The sequence below is a fragment of the Phyllostomus hastatus genome, unplaced genomic scaffold (genome assembly GCF_019186645.2).
Source record: "Phyllostomus hastatus isolate PE091 unplaced genomic scaffold, TTU_PhHast_1.1 phas_scaffold_46, whole genome shotgun sequence".
Classification (NCBI taxonomy): Eukaryota; Metazoa; Chordata; class Mammalia; order Chiroptera; family Phyllostomidae; genus Phyllostomus; species Phyllostomus hastatus.
In genome coordinates, this window is record NW_025334032.1 from 5683499 (window position 1) to 5708103 (window position 24605).

Consider the following 24605-nt stretch of genomic DNA (forward strand, 5'->3'; position numbering starts at 1 on the left):
CCCTTGGAGGCCCACAGTGCCCCTGGGAGGTGCTCTCACTTACAGTTCTTGTGTTAAGTAATTTTATTAACTGAGGCAAAGAGGTGCATGAGGTGACAAGAAAAATGTTTTTTGCTAACATTTTAATCCTAATCATAAAATTTATTTGTGTGGCTTTATATGCATTTGTAGCTATAAAGCTCAAGAGGTTGATGAAAGTAAAAATTAGAATGCATTGTTTTTCTACCCAGGTGTTATTTAAAGCATTGTATGAATTGTCAAAAAGATTAATTATTGTTGCTTACAGCTAAACGGATGATGAATTTTAAAATTATATTACTACTGTATGTCAGCATAAAAGCTCTATGTCCCAAGTGTGTCACCTTTTTCTGTTGCTGTTGACAAGGTTCACATTTTATATAGCACACTGCCAGAAGGTGTTGACATATATTCAGAATACTGATTAAATGTTTTAAAAACGTGCCACTCACAAACTAACCCTGATGTTCTATGAAAGAGTCATTTTTAGGAGTAAGGTTTTTTTCTTTGTCATTGACACAGAAGAAATTTTAATTATTACCTTTTTTAAAAAAACCTGTGTGATTATATTTTCTTATTTTAAATTGTGGCACAGAAGAGAAAATGTTTTTCAGCATTCTTGTTGCTTCTCCTTCATAGGAAAGGCAACAACATAGTGTAAAAATGCCACAAGGAAGGTGCTAAATGGCTACTTGTAACCCCTCCTTTTTGGGCACAGGACCCATGAGCTGAGGATGGTTCTGAGGTTGTATTAGTGTTGTAAAGTCTGGTGTTTTGACTCCTTTGCAATTCAGTGCTAATGACAGCCCTTGTGCTACAAAGGATAACATACACAGATGAGTTTTACATAGCAGCTGAGCAGTGCAGAAGCCTCTATTCCTTTTCACACTGTAATGCTTGAAGACACCACTGGCCATGGCTTTTGCATGTTGTGGATGAAATAGTCTGGCCTTTAGACCAAGGCTTCAGTGAATCCAGATGTATATTTTTTTGTTACAGTGATAGATGTGATGCCTCAAGAGCCAACATTTTAATGCTTTTCAGTGTATTTGTGCAACACTGTCAATATACTCTTGTTTCTCTGAACACAGCATGAAAGAACTTTAAAGCAAATAATTTATTTTTTAAAGCATTTTGTTGTTGTCCAATAATTTATTATTCATTATGGAACAGTTGGATATTTTTTCCCTCCCTGTTTATCAAGATTGCTATGTCATTGTCAGTTTGGGGTGTGAGTTTCTCCCTCTCTGTACAGAGGAAGTTAACATTGCTTCAGTGATGTTGCAGAGGGGTGATGTCAAACAGCCACCAACCAGCTCACATCAGCTGTCACTTCACCCCAGCATTGTGCAAGCTCAGAGATGTTTCAGTGACAGCCATGGGTACCCATGGGGGACCAAATCTTCAATTGATCTTTGTGACCAAAAGTATATGAGGTTATGAATCACTCATAGCAGCAATAATGATAGCTGTCATTTACAAAGCGCTTAAAGTATATCAGGAACTCGACCCATTTCACATATGAAGCCTATCCACAAGGTATCCAGCCATGTAACATGAAAAATAGAGACACTTATTGAAGAAGATACAAAATACAAGAAATATTGTACATAGGACAATGATGCCTCAGTCCCCTTCAAACTAGACACCTTAGGACCTCACACAACTCTCCTAATCACCATCAGCTGCCCGGTTGTATTTTCCTGAATCTCATCAAAGGTCTGAAATCTTTTCACTTTCAAAGGTGACTTGAGTTTTTGGAAAAGCCAGAAGTTATAGGATGCCAAATTTGGTCTGTTGGGAGTTGAGTCACCTGGGTGATTTGATGTTTCACCAAAAAACCCTACATAAGACGTGATGTATGAGTGGGCATATGAGCACAGGCCTTGTTGTGATGAAGCTGCTAGTCACCAGTTGCCCATAGCTGCAGTTTTCTGAATCATCTGAATAGTTTCTGTAGAGAAATGTTGAAGCTTAATGCAAAATCTGATGCAGATTCATTGCTCTACTTGCTCATTTTGAACGTGATGGCCACATAGTACACATGCTCATTCAGCAGCATCTCCTACCCCCACTGACTAGTACAGTGCAGTTGTCATTGTTCACACATGCACATGCCAGTTCACTCTCCTTGGCTGCCAGGTTACATTGATGTTGTGCAAACCATTCTTGTTATATTAACAATGGCTAGAGTTTTTCTGGTCAGGCCTCGTATATTGTCTCATTTAATTCCAACAACATAACAGCAGCTATGTGAGGATGTGTATTTACCCCCTTTTCTGCAAAGGTGTGAAGCAAGACTCAATCACCCCTTGGTAAGTGGCAGCCAACATCTGAACTCAGGTATGTCAGGTTTCAGAGCCATATCACAATCATTCAACAACTACATATTGATTATCATGTATTAGGCACTGCTTTTCATCACAAATCTTTTTAATCTGTTTTTTTTAATTTGTTTTTTTATTTTTAATTTATTGATTTTAGGGGGAGAGAGAGAGAGAGACATTGGTTTGTTGTTCTACTTATTTATGCATTCATTGGTTGATTCTCGTATGTGCCTTGACTGGGGATTGAACCTCCGACCTTGGCATATGGGGACAATTCTCTAACCAATGGCACTACCCTACCAGAGTAGTCTGTTTTAAAATTTAGTTTACTTTTGGTGGGCTTTTAAAGAATTGGCTCATCGTTGATAAAGGAAGCCTCATGTAGAATTCCCTGCAAGTTCAGGATGAAAGACTGAGAGCCTTGAGTTTTCCTGCTTTAAAGTAGGTGTGAGGGGGAAAGATTAAGATGCTTCCTGGAAAATACCCCCTTATAACTTCATATCACCTACTTTGGGTCTCTGGAGATGCCTTTAGACCTTCTGAACTTGTATCTAAATACTTTGCTTGGAAGCAAAAAGTTGCTGGTTTGATTCTTGGTCATGACGCATGCAAGTCCCCAGTCTGGGCATATGTGAGAAGCAACCAATTGATGTTTCTCTCCCACGTCGATGTTTCTCTCCCTCTCTTTCTCCCTCCCTTGCCCTCTCTCTAAAAATAAATAAATAAAATATTTTTAAAAATACTGTGCTCAGTTACACAAGGAGCTGATAACATTGGTGGGCTTCATAGAGGTCAACTGGGGGCAGAGGGATGGGGTAGGTGAGAGGAACACTTTTCATTGTGAACTCTTAGGTACCTTTCTGGAACTATGTGAATATCATACCTTTCAAAAGAAAAGGATACTTTCCCTTAAAAGTATCCTTTTAAGGATAAAATGAAATTTTGGAATGAAAATTTCACTGGATTCAGACTATCATGCAAACGTTGGTAGTTCCAAATTTACTCTTTTATTTTGTAGGTTGCTCTTCTACCACACAGTGTGTATTCCTATTTGTACCTTCATCCTTTACTTCCTGGGCTACCATCTCCACAGTGCTTTCTCTATTTGAATAACTATAGCCTCTTAGTATGAAGTCAGGTGATTTTTTTCTTTCAACCTCACAACTCTTGTTTTTTTAACGTGTAGATCTCCTTAGATGACATTTGTTTCATAAATATGTTCTTTTTTCTACTTAGGAGATTTGTTCAGAAAAATCTTCATATTAAAATTTTTGTTTTATGAAGCATTCGTTTTTTCTTCAAACACTCTACTTCTGGTTTTAGAGTAGAATGGAGAATTTGACCTTACTCTTCTATTCACTGGTTGGGAACTTTTCTACTTTTATGTCAACAGGCATAAAAAAACCCTGTGCATGTAGGACAATGTGTAGCACTCATAAACACAGGTAGAATGCCTATACATTCCATAACTTTTATATTTGTAAAACAAAACCAAAGCTTATGTACATAGAAAAACTCCTGTGTTTGCAATTGACAGTGACTTCTAGAGAAAGTCATTGCTATAAAGAAGAAAAGCTCTGCTAGAGATACTTAACCTTCACGAGCAAGTAAGCCTTCTTTGGGAGTTAGTGATGTTCAGATCTTCCCTCTCCTTCCCTGTGAATGTGTCATTCATCTCCTCTCGATATCCTTTTCTTCTTTATCTGACACATTATAGGGAAGAGTAAAGGAAAGATTTATTCAGATTACTTTGATGGTGTCATCCTCTTTTTGGAAATTCAATAGTTTAATTATAGCAGTGTTCTTGGACCATTTAAAGTCCAGTTCTGAATTTTAAGGTAGCCCAATGGGAGACTTCCAGCCAAGATGGAGATGTAGGTAGACACACTATGCCTCCTTGCACAACCAAAAGAAGGACAACAAATTTAAAAACAAACAAAAAAAAAACAACCAGAACTGACAGAAAATCGAGCTGTATTGAAGTCCAACATCCAAGGAGTTAAAGAAGAAATACTCATCTAGACTGGTAGGAGGGGCAGAGATTGGCAGCCAGGCCAAGGTGGCAGCTGGCAGACCAGGCTGGGCGAGGCAGTGGCTGGCAGTCTGGGTAGTCCCACATTCACAAGTGGGTAAACTGGGAATTACAATTGGGGAGTGAGGCCTCACAACACAGGGTTCCAGCATGGGGAAATGAAATCTGAAAACCTCTAAGTGAAAAAAACCTGTGAGGGTTGAGGCATCAGGAGAAACTCCCAGCCTCACAGCGGAGTTTGTTGGAGAGACCCACAGGGTCCTAGAACATACACAAACCCACCCACCCAGGAATTAGCACCAGAAGGCCCCAATTTGATTGTGGGTAGCAGGGGAAGTGACTGAAAACCAACAGAGAGCAGAGCAAGTGGCACTGTTCCCTCTTGGACCCTTCCCCCACATACAGTGTCACAACCCAGTGACATGGGTTGACCTGCCCTGGTGAATACATAGGCTCCACTCCTTACTACGTAACAGGTGTGTGGAGATAAAAAAAAATTGCCCAAATGAAAGAACAAATCAAAGCTCCACAAAAAATACAACTGAGTGACAAAGAGATAGCCAACTTATCAGATGCATAGTTCAAAACACTGGTAATCAGGATGCTCACAGAATTGGTTGAATATGGTCGTAAATTAGAAGAAAAATGAAGGCTATGAAAAGTGAAATAATGGAAAATGTACAGAGAACCAACAGTGACAGGAAGGCAACTGGGAGTCAAATCAATGATGTGGACCAGAAGGAAGAAAGAAACATTCAACCAGAACAGAATGAAGAAACAACAAGTCAAAAAAATGAGGAGAGGCTTAGGAATCTCCAGGACAACTTTAAACATTCAACATCCGAATCATAGGAGTGCCAGAAGAGTAAGAAATTGAAAACTTATTTGAATAAATAATGAAGGAAAACTTCCCCAGTCTGAGGAAGGAAATAGACTTCCAGGAAGTCCAGGAAGCCCAGAGAGTCCCAAAGAAGTTGGACCAAGGAAGCACACAACCAAGGCACATCATAATTACATTAGCCAAGATGAAAGATAAGGAGAGAATCTTAAAAGCAGCAAGACAAAAGGAGATAGTTACCTACAAAGGAGTTCCCATAAGACTATCAGCTGATTCCTCAAAAGAAACCTTACAGTCAAGAAGGGGCTAGGAAGAAGTTTTCAAACTCCTAAAAGGCAAGGACCTACATCCAAGATTAGTCTATCCAGCAAAGCTATCATTTAGAATGGAAGGAAAAAAGTGCTTCCCAGACCAGGTCAAGTTAAAGGAGTTCATCATTACCAAGCTCTTATTATATGAAATGGTAAAGGGACTTATCTCAGAAAAAGAAGATAAAAAATATGAACCATAGAACAACAACAAACTCACAGCTATTAACAATTAAACCTTAAAAAAGAAAACAAACTAAGCAAACAACTATAACAGGAACAGAATCACAGAAATGGAGATCACATGAAGGGTTATCATAGGGGGAGTGGGAGGGGGAAAAGAGGGGCAAAAGGTACAGAGAATAAGAATAATGATAGGTGGAAAATAGACAGGGGGAGGTTAAGAATAGTATAGGAAATGTAGAAGCCAAAGAATTTATACGTAGGACACATGGACTTGAACTAAAGGGGGAAAATATGGGTGGGAGGGGGTGTGCAGGGTGGAGAGGAATAAAGGGGGGGAATAGGACAACTGTAATAGCATAATCAGTAAAATATATAAAAAAATAAAATAGCTCAATGGGAATGGGTTGATTTCCTCTAAATCTGTACATGATTATAAACTAATTTGATGGTAGTTAGGACTTAAAAATAAATAATGATCATATCTATTAATTTGTCTAATACAGTGCATTTCTTTCTTTGATAGGATATGTATTCATATTAGGACCTGTGAACAGGGAAACCAACCAATGTGGTAAATACTTTCAATGCGCTAGTTATGCAGCAGTGTACAGACAGTCCCAAAAGGGATAGGTCCACTGCCCAAGAATGGGGCTGTTTTACCGTCAGCACTCAATAAATGCTTGTTGTTTAAATTGATGAAATTAATGCAAAAGGAAGTAGCACATTACAGTAGACCATTTGATTGTTGCCAATTTTTTTTTAAGGAGGAAGATTTAGGGATGGGGTTTGAGGCTGGGAGGGCCTTCAGTTGAGTAAGGTACTTCCTCATCCAGACTCACTTTCCCCACCCACAGATATTAGAAAAGCAAAATAAGGAACATGTCACAAATTTGTGTCATCTTTGCGTGGGGCTATGCTAATCTTCTCTGTATCATTCTAATTTTAGTTTATGTGTTGCTGAAGTGAGCACTGTTCCAGATTAGTAATCACATTGTTGTCAACAGATTGACTTCCTTCATCTGCACTGGTCATCCTTAGCTTTTAGCCTTTTATCTCACTTAGCATTGTACACACAGCCAAACTCAGAAAACATGGAGGTGACTCTCAGTTATCTAAAGCATGTAGAAACCTCAGCTGCCTTCACCTCACCCAGCACATTGCAAGGATGTGTCTGTTTACAATAGCTACATTGTTTACAACATTACATATAGGCAAAATACAATGAAGGTATTAAACATAGAATTACCATATGATCAGCAATTCTACTTCTGGGTATATACCCAAAAGAATTGGAAAGAGGGACATTTGCACACCCATATTTATAGCAGCATTATTCATAATAACCAAAAGGTGGAAGCAACTCAAGTCTCTGTTGATGGATGAATGGATAAACAAAATGTGGTATATTCATAAAATGAAATATTATTCAGCCTTGAAAAGGAAGGAAATTCTGGCACATGCCAAAACACAGGTGAACCTTGAAAATGTTATGCTAAATTAAATAAGCGAGATGGAAAAGGATAAATGTTGAACAATTTTACTTACTTGAAGAACCAAGAGTAATCAGACTCATTGAAACAGAATACCAGGGGCTGGAGGAAAGTGAAGAATGGGAAGTTGGTTTTTAACAGGTATAGTATAGAGTTTCAGATTGAGATGATGATAAAAGTTCTGGAGATGGATAATGGTGATCATTGCACAACACTATGAGTGCATGTAGTGCCACAGAACTGTATACTTAGAAATGGTTAAAATGGTAAATTGCATACTCTATATATTTCATCACAATTAAAGGTACAAAAACACAAGAAGGCAAAGCTTTTGGAAAAGGTACAGTATACCCCTGAACCAAATATATCCAGAAAAGCAAAAATATAAAAAATGTTTCAAAACTGAATACATTTAGTCTATCACTTTCTAGGCCTCTTGCCTGGTCTGCAGCCTGAGAGGCCCCTTGTTGAATGGCTGCAGTTGTTATATCTTTGTCATTGTGGCACAGGGGAAGCACTATGGCAGGGATGGTTTTAGGATTCTTGGTAATTTGGGGCTATCTGTGCCATGTTATTTCTGAGACAAAAACTTATCAATAGAGTATCAAAGAGGTATGGAGTAACTGCATCTTTCTTGAGCATTCGGCATAAAGACAGTTGGTGAAGGGAAAGTCACATATACTCAAGTTCAAATCTGTTATGATGTTCTGTTAGATCAAGATGTCATTACAGATTTGTTTTTCCTCCAGCACAGGATCAGATCTCCATTTCTTCTGCTAAATGTCAGAAGGGGGAGGTGGCTACACTTTGAGTCAGAGATGCATATTTTGAAATTTAATTTTAAACTCAGGCATCACATTTAGTCCCCAAAACAGGATGAGAGGCTTGGATGATCTGGGCAATTTCCATAGACTGACTTACATCTTGTCTTTCTTCTTAATGAGTTCAGTGGCAGGACCAGGGATACAGTTTAAAGTATTTCTCTCTTTCAACTTCTTTTTCCCAAGGGCATTTAGTTGAACTTGATTTAAGTGCAAGTGTGACATAATTTTCTTTTTAGAGAGAGGTTTGGCCTTGATTTTTGGATTAATGATTTTGAATGATCATTTACAGTGGTATGTTATAAAAAAACACATTTTCAGTTTTGAAATGCTGGTTACTAAGAAGAGTTCTCACTGTAATGGTAGTTAATAGTGTTGCTGCTGAAATGACAGTTGACCTTGCATTAGGAAATTAATAAAGCCTGGTGGTTTGCATAATTGCCCAAATTGTGTTTTTTTCTAAGGTTAGCTCCTTAACTATCATTTATCTCACCTTTGAAAATCACTTCAGAATTGCTTCATTAGTGTCGGGGCACTTACAAATCATTAATGCATGTGCCTCCTGACACTAAGTGCATTCTGTTGGACTTTAAAGCCAGTGTGTTTTCTGCAGATGCCACTTAGGATTCACCCTAGGCTTTAGGATACTACTGTTAACTTGCTGGGTGCTTTGGACAATGGCCCTATCTCACTGTAAAGAAATTCTGAGCCACGCACCAAGTTTGTTCATTCTGCATTGAGGTACTAATTCATTTATTCACTTGGACATTTATTAATTGATTCTATTACAATGATATCTGAATGAGTGGTATACTGTCTTCTTACATATAGAGTGGAAGGTAGTGGTTAGCACTGGAGATCCACAGGGACCAGGTTCTGAAATCCTAGCCCCGTTAATTATCAGCTGTTTGATCTTGGGCAAATTACTTAACTTCTCTGTGTCTTATCTTATTTATAGAATGGGAATAATTGGTTAAGAGGATTATATGAAACATGCACTGCACAGTGTCTGACACCCAATAAGAACCCAATAAATATTAGCTGTTATTACAGGTTGAATTGCGTCTCTTCCCAAAATTCATGTTGACATCCTAACTCGCAATACTAAGAATGTAACTTTATTTGGAAATAAGGTTGTTGCAGATGTAATTAGTTAGACTATGTCATTAGGGTAGGAACAAATCCAATATGACTGGTGTCCTTAAGTAAAAGGTAAATTTGGCCACAGAGATAGAATGCTTAGAGGGAAGAATATGTGAAGAAACAGGGAGAAGATGGCCATCTACAAGCTAAATAGAGAGGCTTGGGACAAGTCCTTGGCTCCACACTCAGAAGGAACCAACCCTGCCTTAATTTCAGATTTCTAGCCTCCAAGAATGGCAAGATAATTTCTACCGTTTAAGCCACTCAGTCTGTAGTACTTTGCACAGCTGACATTCTCATCCTCAGCTGTATTCAGTGTTTCTCATGGACCTAAGAACCTAACTCTGCCACTGTCCTGGCCAGTGGGAAATACACTTCCTTTTTTTCAGCTTATATTTTTCCCCTCCTTCCCTTTCTCCTTCCCTTTCCTCTCTCCTTCCTTCCTTCCAAATAGTGTACAAAAACGTTCCTAGTGAGAATAGGTGTTCAAAACAAAATTCCTGCACTCTTTCATTCCTGTGTCTTCCTGAAAAGCTGTTGTTAAAAAGTTTGTTTTCTCACCACATTTCTTCTTACCTTCTCAGCCTGATTTCTCTTTCATTGAAATATCATAACCCTTTATAAGTTTTTAACTCCTAGAGATTGCCAGTCCTCACCCCAATTCTTGATAAGAGGTGGGAGTTTATTTTGCAGGCTTTGATGTATGAATTCTTTCAATAAAAAGGCATGCAGATGAGCAGCTGTGTGAAATTAAGCACTAGGAAAGATGTGCTCAGGAAGAAAGCCTTCTTCCTGCATTTCAGTAGCTGGCTTCATTCCTACCTCTCTTTAAATTGGTGGCATGGGTTTTTCTTTCTTTGTTTTTAAAGAAACTGGAGGTTGGACAGTGTTTCTCCTTCCCCTCCAGAGGCCCAGAGCAATGTGGCCAGGTTGCATTCTGGACTGGGCAGCACTAACATTTGTTCTTCCTGGGGACCGTCTGCTACTTTTCTCTGCCCCAGTGGAGCTGGGGGAATAATAAAGCTGTTATTATTTATACTATACAGCATTTTTGTTAGTGCTCTTTGTCATTGAAACTTATGAGGTCAATATAGAACAGGAGGGATTTTGTGAGTTTTTTTCTATCCTCACCCGAGGATATATTTATTGATTTTGATAGAGAGAGAGAGCGAGAGAGAGTGCACAATATCAATTGGCTGTCTCCCATAAACCCCTGACCAGGGATCAAACCTGCAACCTTTTGGTGCAGGGGACAATGCTCCAACCAACTGGCCAGGGCAAACTTGTGGGTTTTTACCTAACAGGAAGAGAGGCAAAAAAAGGTGTTATTTTACCATGGGTGCTGCATTTCCAAACTGAGTTTATTTTTCCAGTCCTTTGCTTTGCCCTTTTCCTCTGCTGTTTTTTCATGGGTTGTATAGTGACCAGTGAACTTGCTGCCCTTGTCCAGCCTGTCTCCTTGCTGCCGCCACACCCTATTTATTGACTTCTTCTCATCTGGCTCTACCCATAGCTCCCAACCAGTTTCCCTGTCACTAGGGAATGTATAAAATCCATCTCCTTAATCTATCTTGTTTCTGTATGGTTGTCTCTAATTTTCCTCTCATTTAAATATCCTTTTCTTAAAGGCAAAAAGAGTAATTGTTGGTGTCCAAAAGGACAGGACTTGACTCAAGGATCACAGTTCTCTCAATGTCCTACCCCTCCAATTTGAAAGGAACCTGCTTCCTGCCTCCCTAATTTCCTCAGATGAAGAGTCATTCTTTCTCTCTAGTCACCCCCACCTAATTTATTTCTTCTTGGGGAATCTTGGCACACCAATTTAGTCCCTCCCTCTTCTACTCCTAGTACCTTATATAAGTGGAACCATAAAGGGTTTGTCTTTTCATTACTGGCTTATTTCCCTTAGCCTGATGTCCTCCATGTTCATCCATGTTGTGAGTCAGAATTTCCTTCCTTTTGAACCTGAATAATATTACATTGTGTTTATATATTACATTTTCCTTATCCAGTTATCTGTGATGAACAATTGAGTTGCTTCCACATTTTAGCTATTACAGATAATTCTGCTTACACATGTGTATAGAGCTCTCTCTTGAAGACCCTGCTTTCCCTGCTTTACAGGATACCTAGAAGCAGTATTGCTGCATAATATGGTAATTCTACTCTTAATTTTTTGAGGAACTATCATACTATTTTCTGTAGTAACTCTACCATTTTACATTTCTACCACCAGTGCACAAGTGTTTCATTTTCTCCACATTGTCACCAGTGCTTGTTATATTCATACTTTTTGATAGTAGTATGAGGTGGTATTTCATTATAGTTTTGATTTGCATTTCCTTAGTAATCAGTGATGTGGAGCATCTTTCCATGTGCTTATTGGGCATTTGAATATCTTCTTTAGAAAAATGTCTATTTAAGTCCTTTGCCCATTTTTGAATTGTGTTGTTTTTTGTTGTTGAGTTCTAGGAATTTTCTGTACATTCTGGTTATTAATCCCTTATCATAAATATGAGTTGCAAATATTTTCTCCCATTCTGTCGGTTACCTTTTTGCTCTTTTCATGCATATAGTTTTTTAGATTAAGTTTTACCAAATGTTTTTCCCACATCTTTTGAGATGTTTAAAAAAACTTCTCTAATCTGTTGATTAAGTGAACTATACTAATATACTTTCTAATGTCAAATTATCCTTGCATTACTGGTATAAAACATGATTTTTTCCCTTTTATGGATTTGGTTTGCTAAAATTCAGGAATTTTACATTTATGTTTATAAATGAGGCCAACCTTTAATTTACTTTTTTTGTATTTATTCTCTTTGGTTTTAAAATCTTTTCAAAATAGCCCTGGCTGGTATGGCTCAGTGGATTGATTGCTTGTCTGTGAACCAGGGGGTTGCTGGTTCAATTCCCAGTCGGGGCACATGCCTGGGTTGCAGGCCATGTCCCCAGTGGGGGGGTGCATGAGAGGCAACCCCACATTGATGTTTCTCTTCCTCTCTTTCTAAAAATAAATAAATAAACTTTCCCACTTCCCTTCCCCTCTGTCTAAAAATAAATAAATAAACTTTTAAAATATGAACCAGAAAGCATAATACAATAATTTAAAAATAAATACATAAACACAAGCATTCATGAAAAAAAATCTTTTCAAAATAAATTGAGAATTATTTGAGGAACTTTTCCTCTTATTTCTTTTCTGTGGAACAATTTGTTTTATAAGTTATGAATTATCTGATCCTTAAAGGCTTGTTAAAATTTGTTAGTGATTATATAATTTGTGTTTTGTAGTTCTTATTAAGTCACTTTTGGTTGCTTGTATTTATTTAGGACATTATCCACAACATCTGTTTTCAAATTGCCATAAAATTGTTTCTAGTATTCTCTTATTTTTTAAAAATATTGTATGTATTTATTTTTAAAGAGAGGTGAAGGGAGGGGGGAGGTAGAGGGAGAAAAACATATACTGATTGCCTCTTGTTCATACCACAAATAGGGACTGAACCTACAACCCAGGCATGTATTTTGACCAGAATCGAATTGTGACCTTTTACTCTGTGGGTGGACACCCAACAAACTGAGCCACACTGGTCAGGGGTCTCTTATTTAAAAACAAATCTTTACTGCATCTGTAGTTTTAGTTTCTTTTTTATTTTGTAATAATATTTATTTGTGCTTTCTTTTTCTTGATCTTACCAAAGATTTGTCAATTTGGTCTTTCCAAAGTATCAGTTTTTTATTTTGATGCTCTTCCTTATCTTTTGTTAACTATTTAGTTAATTTAACTGTTATTTTTATTATCCTTTCTACTTGCATTGGATTAGATCCTTTGCTCTTTTTGAAAATAATGCCCTGAGTACAAAAACCTAGCTTATTAATATCCTTTCATCTATAATATATGCATTTTTGATTTATTGATGAGAGAAAGAGAGAAAGAGACATCAATTTGTTGTTCCACTTATTTATTCATTCATTGGTTGATTCTTGTATGTGCCCTGACTAGGGATTGAACCTGCAACCTTGGTATATTGGGACAATGCTCTAACCAACTGAACTATCTGGCCAGAGCTACAATATATGCATCTAAAATTATATATTTCCCCTAAGAGCTGTCTGAGGTAGTTTACAAATTTAGATATGTAATGTTTCATTTTTCCATATTTTAAATATTTGTATTCAATTACAATTTTTTAGAGCCATGAATTATTTAAAAGTATTTGTTTAAGTTTTCAAAATGATTGATTTCTGATTTCACTGCACTGTGGTCAGAGACTGTGTGGTTTGTATATCAATTAGAATTTCCTGAGACTTCCTTAATGGCCTTGTAAATGGTCACATTTTATAAGTATTCCATTTTACTTGAAAAGGTGTATTGTCTAATTTTTGAGTCAAGGAAATTTTTAAGGTCCATTAGGTAGTGCTTATTGCCATGCTCTTCATGTCTTCTATATTCTTACCAAATTTTTGTCTTTTAGACCTATCAGTTTTTGCATCTGTGAGTTTGTCAGTTACCTATGAAATTCTGATAATTTTTGCATATATTTCAGATGTCTACAATTTAAGGACTATTATTTCTTTCTGATAAAGTGGGTTTTTTTTTATCATTAGATAATGATCTCTTCCCCCCTAAGAATGTTTTTGTGCTTCTATAGCTCTCTTGTTTGATATTGCATTAATTAATTCAGCCATTCATTCAGCAACATGTATTGAGAACCTAGTCTTTGCCAGGCAAATTATGGCCAAAACAGGCAGTGTCACCTGACAAATTGTTTATCACCATATTTTTGAAAAAAATTTTAACCTTTCTGTGTCCTTAGTTTAAGGTATGTCTCTTATAAATGGAATGTAATTGAATCATTATGTTTTACTTTGCATTTATTCTCTGTATTTTAATGACGATATTTAATTTTTTAAAAAATTTTATTATATTAAAAATTGTTTAGTTTTTATTGTATTTTTCCATTACCATTTATTCCACATATACCCTCCTCCAATTCTACCCACCCCTGTGCCCCTGCAATCACCTTATTGTTGTCCATGTCCATGAGTCTTTTTTAGTTTTTGCTTGGTCCTTCCACCATCAACACCCCCTCAACAGAGCTGTCAGCCTGCTCTCTATCTATGAGCCTGTCTCTATTTTGCTTGTTAGTTCAGTTTGTTCATTAGATTCCACATATGAGTGAAATCTTATGGCATTTGTCTTTCTCTGTCTGGCTTATTTCACTTAGCATACTGTTCTCCAAGTGCATCCATGCAGTTGCAAAGGGTAAACTTTTCTTCTTTTTATGGTTGTGTAGTATTCCATTGTTTAAAAGTCCCATCGTTGCTTTATCCATTCATCTACTGATGGATACTTGGGCAGCTTCCACATCTTGGTGATTATAAATAATGATGCAATGAATTAGTGTTTTGGGATCTTTGGATAAATTCTAGAAGTGAAATTGCTGGATCACAAGGCACTTCCACTTTTAATTTTTTGAGGTAACTCCATACTGCTTTCCACAGTGGCTACTCCAAACTACATTCCCATCAACAGTGCACAAGCATTCCCCTTTCTCCACATCCTTGTCAGCATTTGTTGTTTGTTCATTTATATGTTAGCCATTCTGACCCTTGTGAAGTGATGTCTCATTGTGGTTTTAATTTACATTTCTCTGATAATTAGTAACATTGAGAATCTTTTCATATGTCTATTAGCCATCTATATGTTCCCTTTGGAGTAGTGTCTGTTTAGGTCCTTTGAACATATAAGTTCTTTGTAAGTTTTGGATATTAACCTCTTATCAGATGTTCTCCCATTCAATGGGTTGTCTTTTTATTTTGTTGATGGTTTCCTTTGCAGTACAAAACTTTTTAGTTTAGTGTACTCCCACTTGTTTATTTTTTCTTTCTTTTTTCCTTGTCTGAGATGTACCAGAAAAAATATTGCTATGAGCAATGTCTGAGATTTTACTGCATATATTTTCCTCTTGGATTTTTACGGTTTCAAGCCTAACATTTAAGTCTTTAATCCATTTTTAATTTATTCTTATGTGTACTGTAAGAATCTGGTCTAGTTTCATTTTTCTGCATGTATCTGTCCACTTCTCCCAGCACCATTTAATGAATAAACTATTGCTATCCCATTGTATGTGCTTCCTTCCTCTGTCAAATATTAATCGACTCTAAAGGCATGGGTTTATTTCTGGGCTTTTTATTCTATTCCATTGATCTATGTGTCTGTTTTTATCCAGCACCATGCTGTTTTGATTACTGTAGTCCTATGGTATAGTTTGATATTTGGAAATGTGATTCCTTCAACTTTGTTTTTCTTTTTCAAGATCGATGTTGCTATTCAGGGTCTTTTTTTGATTTCATATAAATTTTTGAAATATTTGTTGTACTGTGAAATATGCCATTGGTATCTTGATAGGAATTTCACTGAATCTATAGATTGCTTTGTATAGTATGGACATTTTAATGACTTTAAATTTTCCCATTTGTGAACATGGTGTGTGCTCTCACACTTATTAAATCTTCTTCAGTTTCTTTCTTCAGCATTTTATAGTTTTCTAAGTATAGGTCTGTTACATCCTTGGTTAGGTTGTAAAAGAATAAAATACTTTTTGAAACAATTGTGAATGGGATTGTTTTCTTAATTTCTCTTTCTGATAGTTTGTTATGGGCATATAAAATGCATCTGATTTCTTGTTACTAATTTTATATCCTGCTACTTTACTGAATTCATTTATCAGTTCTAGTAGTTTCTTGGTGAAATCTTTAGGGTTCTCTATGTAGCATCATATCACCTGCAAATAATGGCATTTTTACATCTCCCCTTTCAATTTGGATACCTTCTATTTCTTCTTTTTGTCTGAATGCTGTGTCTAGGACCTTCAATACTATGTTGAATAAGAGAGTTGAAAGTGGACTTCCCTATCTTGTTCCTAATCTTAAGGGGAACACTTGTAGTTTTTTCTTGTTGAGTATGATGCTGGCAGTAGGTTTGTCATAAATGGCCTTTATTATGTTTATTTCTACTTTGCTGAATTTTTTTTTATCATAAATGGGTGTTACATTTTATCAAATGCTTTTTCTGACCCTGGCTGATGTGGCTCAGTAAATTGAGAGTTGGCCTGAGAACCACAGGGTCATTGGTTTGATTCTCAGTGGGGGCACATGACTGGGTTGTAGGCTAGGTCACCAGTAGGGTATGTGAGAGGCAACCACACACTGATATTTCTCTCCTTGTCTTTCTTCCTCCCTTCTTCCCTGTCTAAAAATAAAGTAAATAAAACTTTTAAAAAATGCTTTTTCTGCATCTATTGATATGATCATGTGGTTTTTATTCTTCATTTTGTTTATATGGTGTTTCACATTCTTTGATTTGGGAATGTTGTACCAACCTTGCATCCCAGGAATAAATCCCACTTGATCTTGGTATATGATCTTTTTGATGCATTGCTGTATTTGGTTTGCTAATATTTTTGTTGAGGATTTTAGTGTCTATGTTCATCAGGAATATTGGCCCATAATTTTATGGTTTTTTGTGTAATATCTTTATCTGGTTTTGGAATAAAAATAATGCTGGCTTGGTAAAATGAGCTTGGGAGTTTTCCTTCCTCATGAATTTTGTTGTGGAATAGTTTGGGAAGGAGAGGTGTTAGTTCTTTTTTTGAATGTTTGGTAAAATTAACCAGTGGTTCCATCTAGTCCAAAGCTTTTTTTTTGTTTGTTTGTTCATTGGGAGTTTTTTGATTACTGCTTCATTTTCACTTGGGGTAATCTGTCTATTCAGATTCTCTGATTCTTCCTGGTGTAGTTCTGGAAGATTTCATGTTTTTAGGAGCTTATCCATTTCATTCAGGTTGCCCAACTGTTGGCATATAGTTGTTCGTGATTTTTTCTTATAATCCTTTGTATATCTTTGGTGTCAGTTGTCATTTCTCCTGTTTCCTTTTTTAATGTTATTTATTTGGGTCCCCTCTCTTTTTTTCTTGTTGAGTCTTGTTAAAGGTTTATCAATCTTGTTTATGTTTTTAAAGAACCAGCTCTTGAATTCATTGATCTTTTGTATTTTTTTAGACTCTATTTCAATTGTTTTCTGCTCTGATCATTTTTATTTCCTTCTTTCTACTTACTTTGGGCTTTGTTCGTTGTTCATTTTCAAGTCCCATTAAGTGTAAGGTTAAATTGTTTATTTGAGCTTTTTCTTGTATCTTGAGATAGTCTTGTAATACTGTGAATTACTCTTTTAGGACTGCTATCCTGGTGTCTCAAAAATTTTGGCTTGTGTCCTCATTTTTATTCGTTTTAAGGTATCTTTTTGTTTTTTGCCTTGATCTCATTGTTGACCCATTCATTGTCTAATAACAATAATATGTTATTGAACTTCCATGTGATTGTGTTTTTCAGTTTTCTTCTTGTGATTGATTTCTAGTATCATAGCATTGTGGTCAGAGAAAATGCTTAATATGATTTCAGTCTTCTTAAAATTACTGAGACTTGTTTTGTGTCCTAACATGTGGTCTATCCTAGAAAATATTCCATGTGCACTAGACAAGATGTATATTCTGCTGCTTTGGGGGTGAAATGCTCTGGATATATCAATTAAATCCATTTGATCTAGAGAGTCATTTAAGGCCACTGTCTCCTTGTTGATTTTCTGTCTGGAAGATCTATCCATTGAAGTTAATGGGCTGTTAAAATCCTTGATTATGACTACCCTCCTGTCAATCTCTCCCTATATGTCCATCAAGATTTGCTTTACATATTTAGCTGCTTTATGTTGGGTGTATAAATGTTTACTAGGGTATATCCTCTTGTTGGATTGCTCCCTTTACCATTATGTAATGCCCCTCTTTGTCTCTTACTGTAGCCTTGTTTTTAAAGTCTATTTTTTCAGATACAAGTATTGCTACCCCAGCTTTTTTTTCTTTTTGCATGAAATATCTTTTTCCATCCCTTTACTTTAGTCTGTGTGTATCTTTCATTCTGAGACGGGTTTCTTGGAGACAGCAAATATGGGTCTCGTTTTCTTATCCATTTAGCTACTCTATTTCTTTTGATTTGAGTATTGAAACCATTTACGTTTAAAGGGATTACTGATGGATATATATTTATTGCCATTTTATTTTATTTTTAAAGCTTTTTTTGTGTGTTTAGAGAGGGGAAGGGAAGGAGAAAGGGAGAAAAACATCAATTTGTGGTTGCCTCTCACATGCCCCCTACTGGGCACCTGGCCCACAACCCAGGCACGTGCCCTGACTGGGCATTGAACTGGCAACCCTTTGCTTCATATTCCGGTGCTCAATCCACTGAGCCACACCAGCCAGAGCTGCCATTTTATTTTTAACTATTTCCTTTTTCTTCTTAAAGCAAGCCCTTTAACATTTGTTGCCGTACTGGTTTGATGTTAACAAACTTCTTGAACTTTTTCTAGTCTGAGAAGCTCTTTATTTCTCCTTCAGTTTTAAATGGTAGCATTGCTGGGTAAAGTAGCCTTGGCTGTAGGTCTTTGCTTTTCATCACTTGGAATATTTCACGCCACTCCCTGCTGGCCTGAAATGTTTCTCTTGAGAAATCATATGACAGTCTTATGGGAGCTTCATTGTTGGTAACTAACTGCATTTCTTTTGTGCCTTTTGAGATTCTCTCCTTGTCTTTAGACTTTCCTATTTTAATTACGATGTGTCTTGGTTCGGGCCTCTTTGGACCCATCTTGTTTGGGACTCTGCACTTTCTGGACTTTTGTGTCTTTTCCTTCACCAGGTTAAGGGAGTTTTTGGTCATTATTTCTTCAAATACATCTCAGTCCCTTCCACACTTTCTTCTCCTTCTGGTATCCCCATGATGTGGATGTTCTTACACTTTAAGAACTCCTTAAATACTTCTTTTTTCAAATTCCTTTTTCTTTTTGCTGTTCTGCCTGGGTGTTTTTTCTACTTTGTCTTCCAAATCACAGATTCAGTCTTCTGCTTCATCTAACATACGTATTTATTCTTTCCAGTGTATTATTTATTGCAGATGTTGCATTCTTTATTTGACTGGTTGTTTTTCATGGTTTCTATGTCTTTTTTTCATGCTGTTGAGCATCCTATAATCAGTACTTTAAACTCTCATCTGATAAATTGCTTGCCTCCATTTCATTTGGCTCTTCTGGAGAATTCTTTTGTTCTTTTATTTGGGGCCTGTTTCTTTGTCTTCCAAATTTGACTGTCTCCTTGTTATTGTTTATGTATTAAGTACATCAGCAAAGACTCTGGTGCATGCCTATGTCAGATGTTGCCTATGACTGGCCCTGGGCAACCTGTTTGGAGTTATCAGTAATCCACACATTGTGGGTCCCTCTCTTGGACCTGAGTGTGTGTAGAAAGAGCCAAGCTGTGCACAAAGGCTGGCTTTCACCAGCACCGGGCCTGGGCGAGGGTCAGATAAAGTCTCAAAGCTCCGAGAGGTCCACTGTTACCTACAGGCTTTCTGTTAGGCTTAATCACTGAAAGTGCCTCCAGCTGTATTCCTTGGCAGCTGGGCTTAAGCTCCATAGGATGGGGTGGGAAGGATTCTTGTGGGTGGAGCTAATGCTCCCCTCAAACGCAGTCTTATGCTGCGTGGAGGGAAGTGCTCTGCTCAAGAAAGGTGGCTTCTGCATTATGGGGAATGACTGAGCACAGAGATCCTGGCTGCTAATTCTTCAGCTCTCTCCCCAGAGCCACCAGCCCCAACTCTTCTCACATGGCTCTAGTCCGCTCTGCCCTCCCTGTGCCAGAACCCATGGTGAGTGGCTGCAAACAAAATTTTGTGTGTTGGCCCTTTAAGAGGTTCTCTATCTCTAGCCATCTCTCTGTGGCAGAGAGAAACCCTGCTGCTTTTCACAGCTGGATGTTATTTGAGTTCCTTTCCTGGGCTGGTGCTATACCCTGGGGAGCACAGCTTGTGGTTTGGACTCCACACTTCCCTAGGGAAACCTGTCCCCCGCCCCAGCCACTGAAATATCTCTCCAGTACTTCAGCTGCAGCCATGGGAGCCCAGCCAGTCCTATTGTGCCACCTCTGCATTCTCTACCAGTCTCGTTGTGGTTATGTGTTTTCTTCTGTAAGTTCTTGGTTATAAGTCTTCTGCATAGGTAGTGTCCAGTTGGTTCAGGATGATTTTTCTATGATTTAGTTGTAATTCCAGTTTGGTCCTCGGAGGAGGTTAGTATAACTTTTATCTTCTTTTGCCATCTTGGATCTTGGGATATTTAATATTTATATTTGTCATGATAACTAGTGTAGTTAAATTTATTTTTCTAAGCTCATTTTACTATTTTTATGTACTATGCTATTTATTTGCCATATTTTCCTCTTTTCCTGTTTTTATTGGATTTACTTAGCTTTATGTATTCCTTCTATTTTATTTATCCCCTTATATTCATTTTGACATTATACATTCTATTTTTGGTGATTACTTTTAGAATTTTAATGGCATATTTGATTTAACAAAGTTGAAAGTTAACTAATATTTTTCTAATCTCCTTCTGAACAAAATGTCCTAGATAGAATATTTTAGGCTCACACACATCCCCCAATCTCTCATGTTTTCTGGCTATTATGTTATCTAAGTCCAGTGCTTTATTTTTGGTTGATTTTTTAGTAGTTTGTTTTAAATGAAACATTACTATTACTGCTGCTGATATTCTTTTTATAGTAAAGGCTCCTTTAGATTTATTTACCTGTTTAAAGTCTCTTTGCTAATAATTTTTTCTTGAATCCCACTCTCTTCTGGATTCAGTTTCTTTTATTCTGAAATAATAATTCTTTGGTCAAATCTCTCAGTAAAGAACTGAGAGTAATAGCTTCTTTCAGGCTTTGTCTGGAAAATCTTTTTATTTGGTCCATATTTTGAATGATAACTTAGCTGAATTCAAGGCTAAAGGTTGTTTTATTTCAGTGCTTTGAAGATATTGTTCAATTATTTTTGTGTTTATTTTGCTGCATAGGATCATTATATTATGCAGCAAAATTGTCCCTTCTTCATGAGTAATCAGTCTTTTTCTCTCTATTTTTTTAAAAAGCCAGGCATTCTATAGATTCATTGCTGTATGTTTAGGTTTTAATTTTTGTTATTTCTCCAGCTCATGGCTGTGTTTCTTTAACCTGAGAACTTACATATTTCTTTCAGTTCTGAGTATGTCCCTGTCACAAATCCTCATTCTTTCTATTCTGTCTTAGACATTCATTTATATTTTTTTATTTATTGATTTTAGAGATGGGAGGAGAGAGAGAGGGAGACATCAATTCATTATTCCAGTTATTGTACATTCATTGGTTGCTCATCGTAAGTACCCTCACGGTACTTAGGATTGTGGGATTGAACCCACAACCTCAGTGAATGGGGATGATGCTCTAACCAACCGAGTTACCCAGCCAGGACCTGACATTTATTTTAAATGTCTCATTCTGCTCTTTTTGTTTCCCATCTCCATGACTTCTATCATCTACCTCTGTAACACAGACTATATAATTTCCTTTCATTCATCCTATAGTTTATTAATTCTTTCATCAACCCTGTCTAATCTACTGTTTTACTTATTAATTTAGGGCTATATTTTTCCTTTTAAAAATGCTATTTTGTTCTTTTTAAAATTAATTTTTATTTTCAATACTGTCCTATTCTTTCAATGGATACTATTCCTTCCTGAATTAATCTTAAGACCTTCAAACATGAATATTTCAGAGTCTTTCCTAAGTTTTCACTTATTTCAAGTTCCTAGGTATCTATTTACCCTTATGTTATACTTGCTAACTCTTCTGCCTGGTGTTTTTTTCTTCACATGTTGGGGTTCTTTATTTTGAGCCTATCTTTAGCAAGGATTATTTTTGCCTCTGGGAATCTGTGTGCCCTGGCTCACAAACCAGATAAATAATAAAATTTATTTATTTTCACAGAGCCCAAGCCAGACCTCAAGCTGCCTTACTATTTCTTTGGGGGACACAATTCTTCTAGTTCCCTATTCATGGATTAGAAAGCTTTTTAACAGGTCTAGTTTCTCCATTCCCTCACCTTGCACAGGCCCAAGCCGGTATCTTCTGTCCCAAATGGGTGTTGATGCTCCAGGCTCTAGTTCTTGTTCCAGGGCTAATACCTCTCTGCACATTAACTCCTAGAGTTCCTGCTTTATTTCAGCACTTGAAGATTTCATTTCCTTTTTTTTTCAAGTTTTATACATTAAAACTTTTTAGAAGAATTTTTTTTTGCTTTAGATTATCCAATATTATGATGTATTTTAACCAGAAGTGGGGTCTGCATCTACTCAGCCTGCCATAAACCTTACTTACCTTTGTACTTCTCAGCTCAGAAGAGTAAGTGGTCTATACTAGATACTGGATGACTGACTGACTGAATAAATGAATGAGTGTTTCACCTGCAGCAACAGATGGAAGTAATGCTCCAGTGAGTAACGCCTCTAATCTGTCCAGGGGCACTGGAGCAAGCAGAATTTGCTTTGCCATGAGGACATAAGTAAAAAGAGTTCCCAGAAGAGAGAATAAGACTTCTTATGTGCTTTTTCTTAAAGTCCCAGAACAATGGCAACATTTACTGTCTCACTCTGCTTGCTATCCAAAGGTGGACTGAAAGTGGACTGAGGAGTGGGTTTCGATATCATTTACTGGTGGCTCAACACAAGCATCATTAGAAAGAAGAAAGATAAAAGCATCTCAGAAAACAGGACGCTAGGCCTGTTTATTCCCCTCTCTCTCCCATTTTAAGAAAAGTGTGCCTTTGATGAGATATAGCCAAGGGCTCTTGTTTTACATTTTACATTTTACATCAGCCACCTTTGTTAGAAGCTGGTTATTGATGCCATGCCCTGTTTTAATTCACACTTCTCGGCTAATCAATTACAGCGTTTATACATTAATCAGGCATTCTGACAGGGTCAATAACTGCTTTTTTGGGGTTTTGTGAGTGGCTGCATGTTATCAAGCAAGGAATAATGCCCAGGAGCTCAGTTTAAAACAGTGTGACTTTCCTAGGCTGGTGGACTTCCGGAGCAATAAACAACTAGTGGGGATTTCATATGGTGGTTTTTTAATGTATTTGGTTGATGAGATTTTCTCACTGAACACTTCATTAGCAGGACTGAACATTAGTGAAGTGTGGACAAGTGTGCCTCTGTTTAAGCAAAACAGAAGCATCAAATGATAATTATTCCTATCACATACACATGACTGCATTTACCTAAAAGTATAAGCTTCCTCTCTTCATATTAAGTGTTTTCAAACAATATTTTCTTGGCAATGAAGTTTGAGAGCAAAGAAACTTAAAGCCAAAATGTTTCGAGCTGCTACTAGATAAAACCAATCCAAAATTTAAAGCAGATATTTCTATAATTATAATGTGAGTCGAGCAGAAAATATTTTATATACAAAAGCTGAGTTTATATACAAATTTCCTAAAGCCCATCTTTTACATAGAGTGTTTTAAACCTTTGTATCCATATCTCCATACATGTATACACACACAGCTTCAGGATCCCTTAGCTTTTATAATTTTTTACAACATAAGCAGGTGTTGTAAAATGTCATAGAAATAAAAACTTTTCATTTTAGCAAGGGTAAGAAACAGAGATGGCAATGTTTTATTTGTTTAAGATTTTACTTATTTACTTTTAAAGAGAGGGGAAGGGAGGGAGAAGGAGAGGGAGAGATATCAATGTGTGGTTGAGAGATGGCAGTGTTTAATTGGAGAGTTACAATTTGGGTATTTAAGTTTACCATCCATAATGATGGTAACAGGTTTCAGTGATCTTTTTTATGACAGATGTACTAGCATTTAATTGTTTTTCATCAGGGGTAGAGAGAAAAGACACTTCTGTAGATTTTTCAGTTCTCCTACGTGTCACTTAGCTGTCCTCAGCATTGTCTAAGCTCCTTTTTCTCATCCTTTTGGCTGCAATGAATTGTGTCATTCCCTCATGATCAGTACTTTTGTTGTCTTTGTTTTTTGCTGTACCTCAGAAGTTCATCTTTTCTTTCATCTCCTTTCCATTCATGCATGAGGGAACAGTTGTGCCCTGTTGTGGGGATGTTCCGCTGGGTTTCGAACAGTAGGGTTTCTTTTTCTTCTCTTCTAAGTAGTACAATGGGGCTGAATGTCTGTTGCAGAATGCACACACTAATATGCCAGGTTATTTGGTTTCAAAGAAGTCAATAAAAATACTGCATTTAGTTTTAGTCATTGGCTTGCTTTTTCCCTGTTTGCCTGTCAAGTCTTCTGTTATAAATCTGTTTGTTTCTGATAGAAAAATACAATCTTCCATATTAAATCAAAGCATGGAATCAACAAACACTTAGAGAAAATGTTCTGGCGGTGGAGTATTTTCACACTAGCAGATTTGGCAGTCTGTACCCTCCCTTGGTAAGAGCCTCAAAACACCCGCCAGAGCTAATTAGTGGCAGCTACAACTCAGAGAAGA

At 36.9% G+C, this 24605-nt stretch overlaps 1 protein-coding gene and 1 non-coding gene across 2 annotated transcripts in view; one reads left to right on the forward strand and one right to left on the reverse strand.

Annotated features, from left to right (window-relative positions):
- Positions 1-24605, forward strand: part of CLYBL (citramalyl-CoA lyase) — a 298084-nt gene that overhangs the window by 103678 nt on the left and 169801 nt on the right. The gene's annotated exons all lie outside the window — the stretch shown is intronic.
- LOC123807838 lies at positions 6576-6679 on the reverse strand. The gene has a single exon (XR_006783715.1). It is a non-coding gene; the product is annotated as a U6 spliceosomal RNA (small nuclear RNA).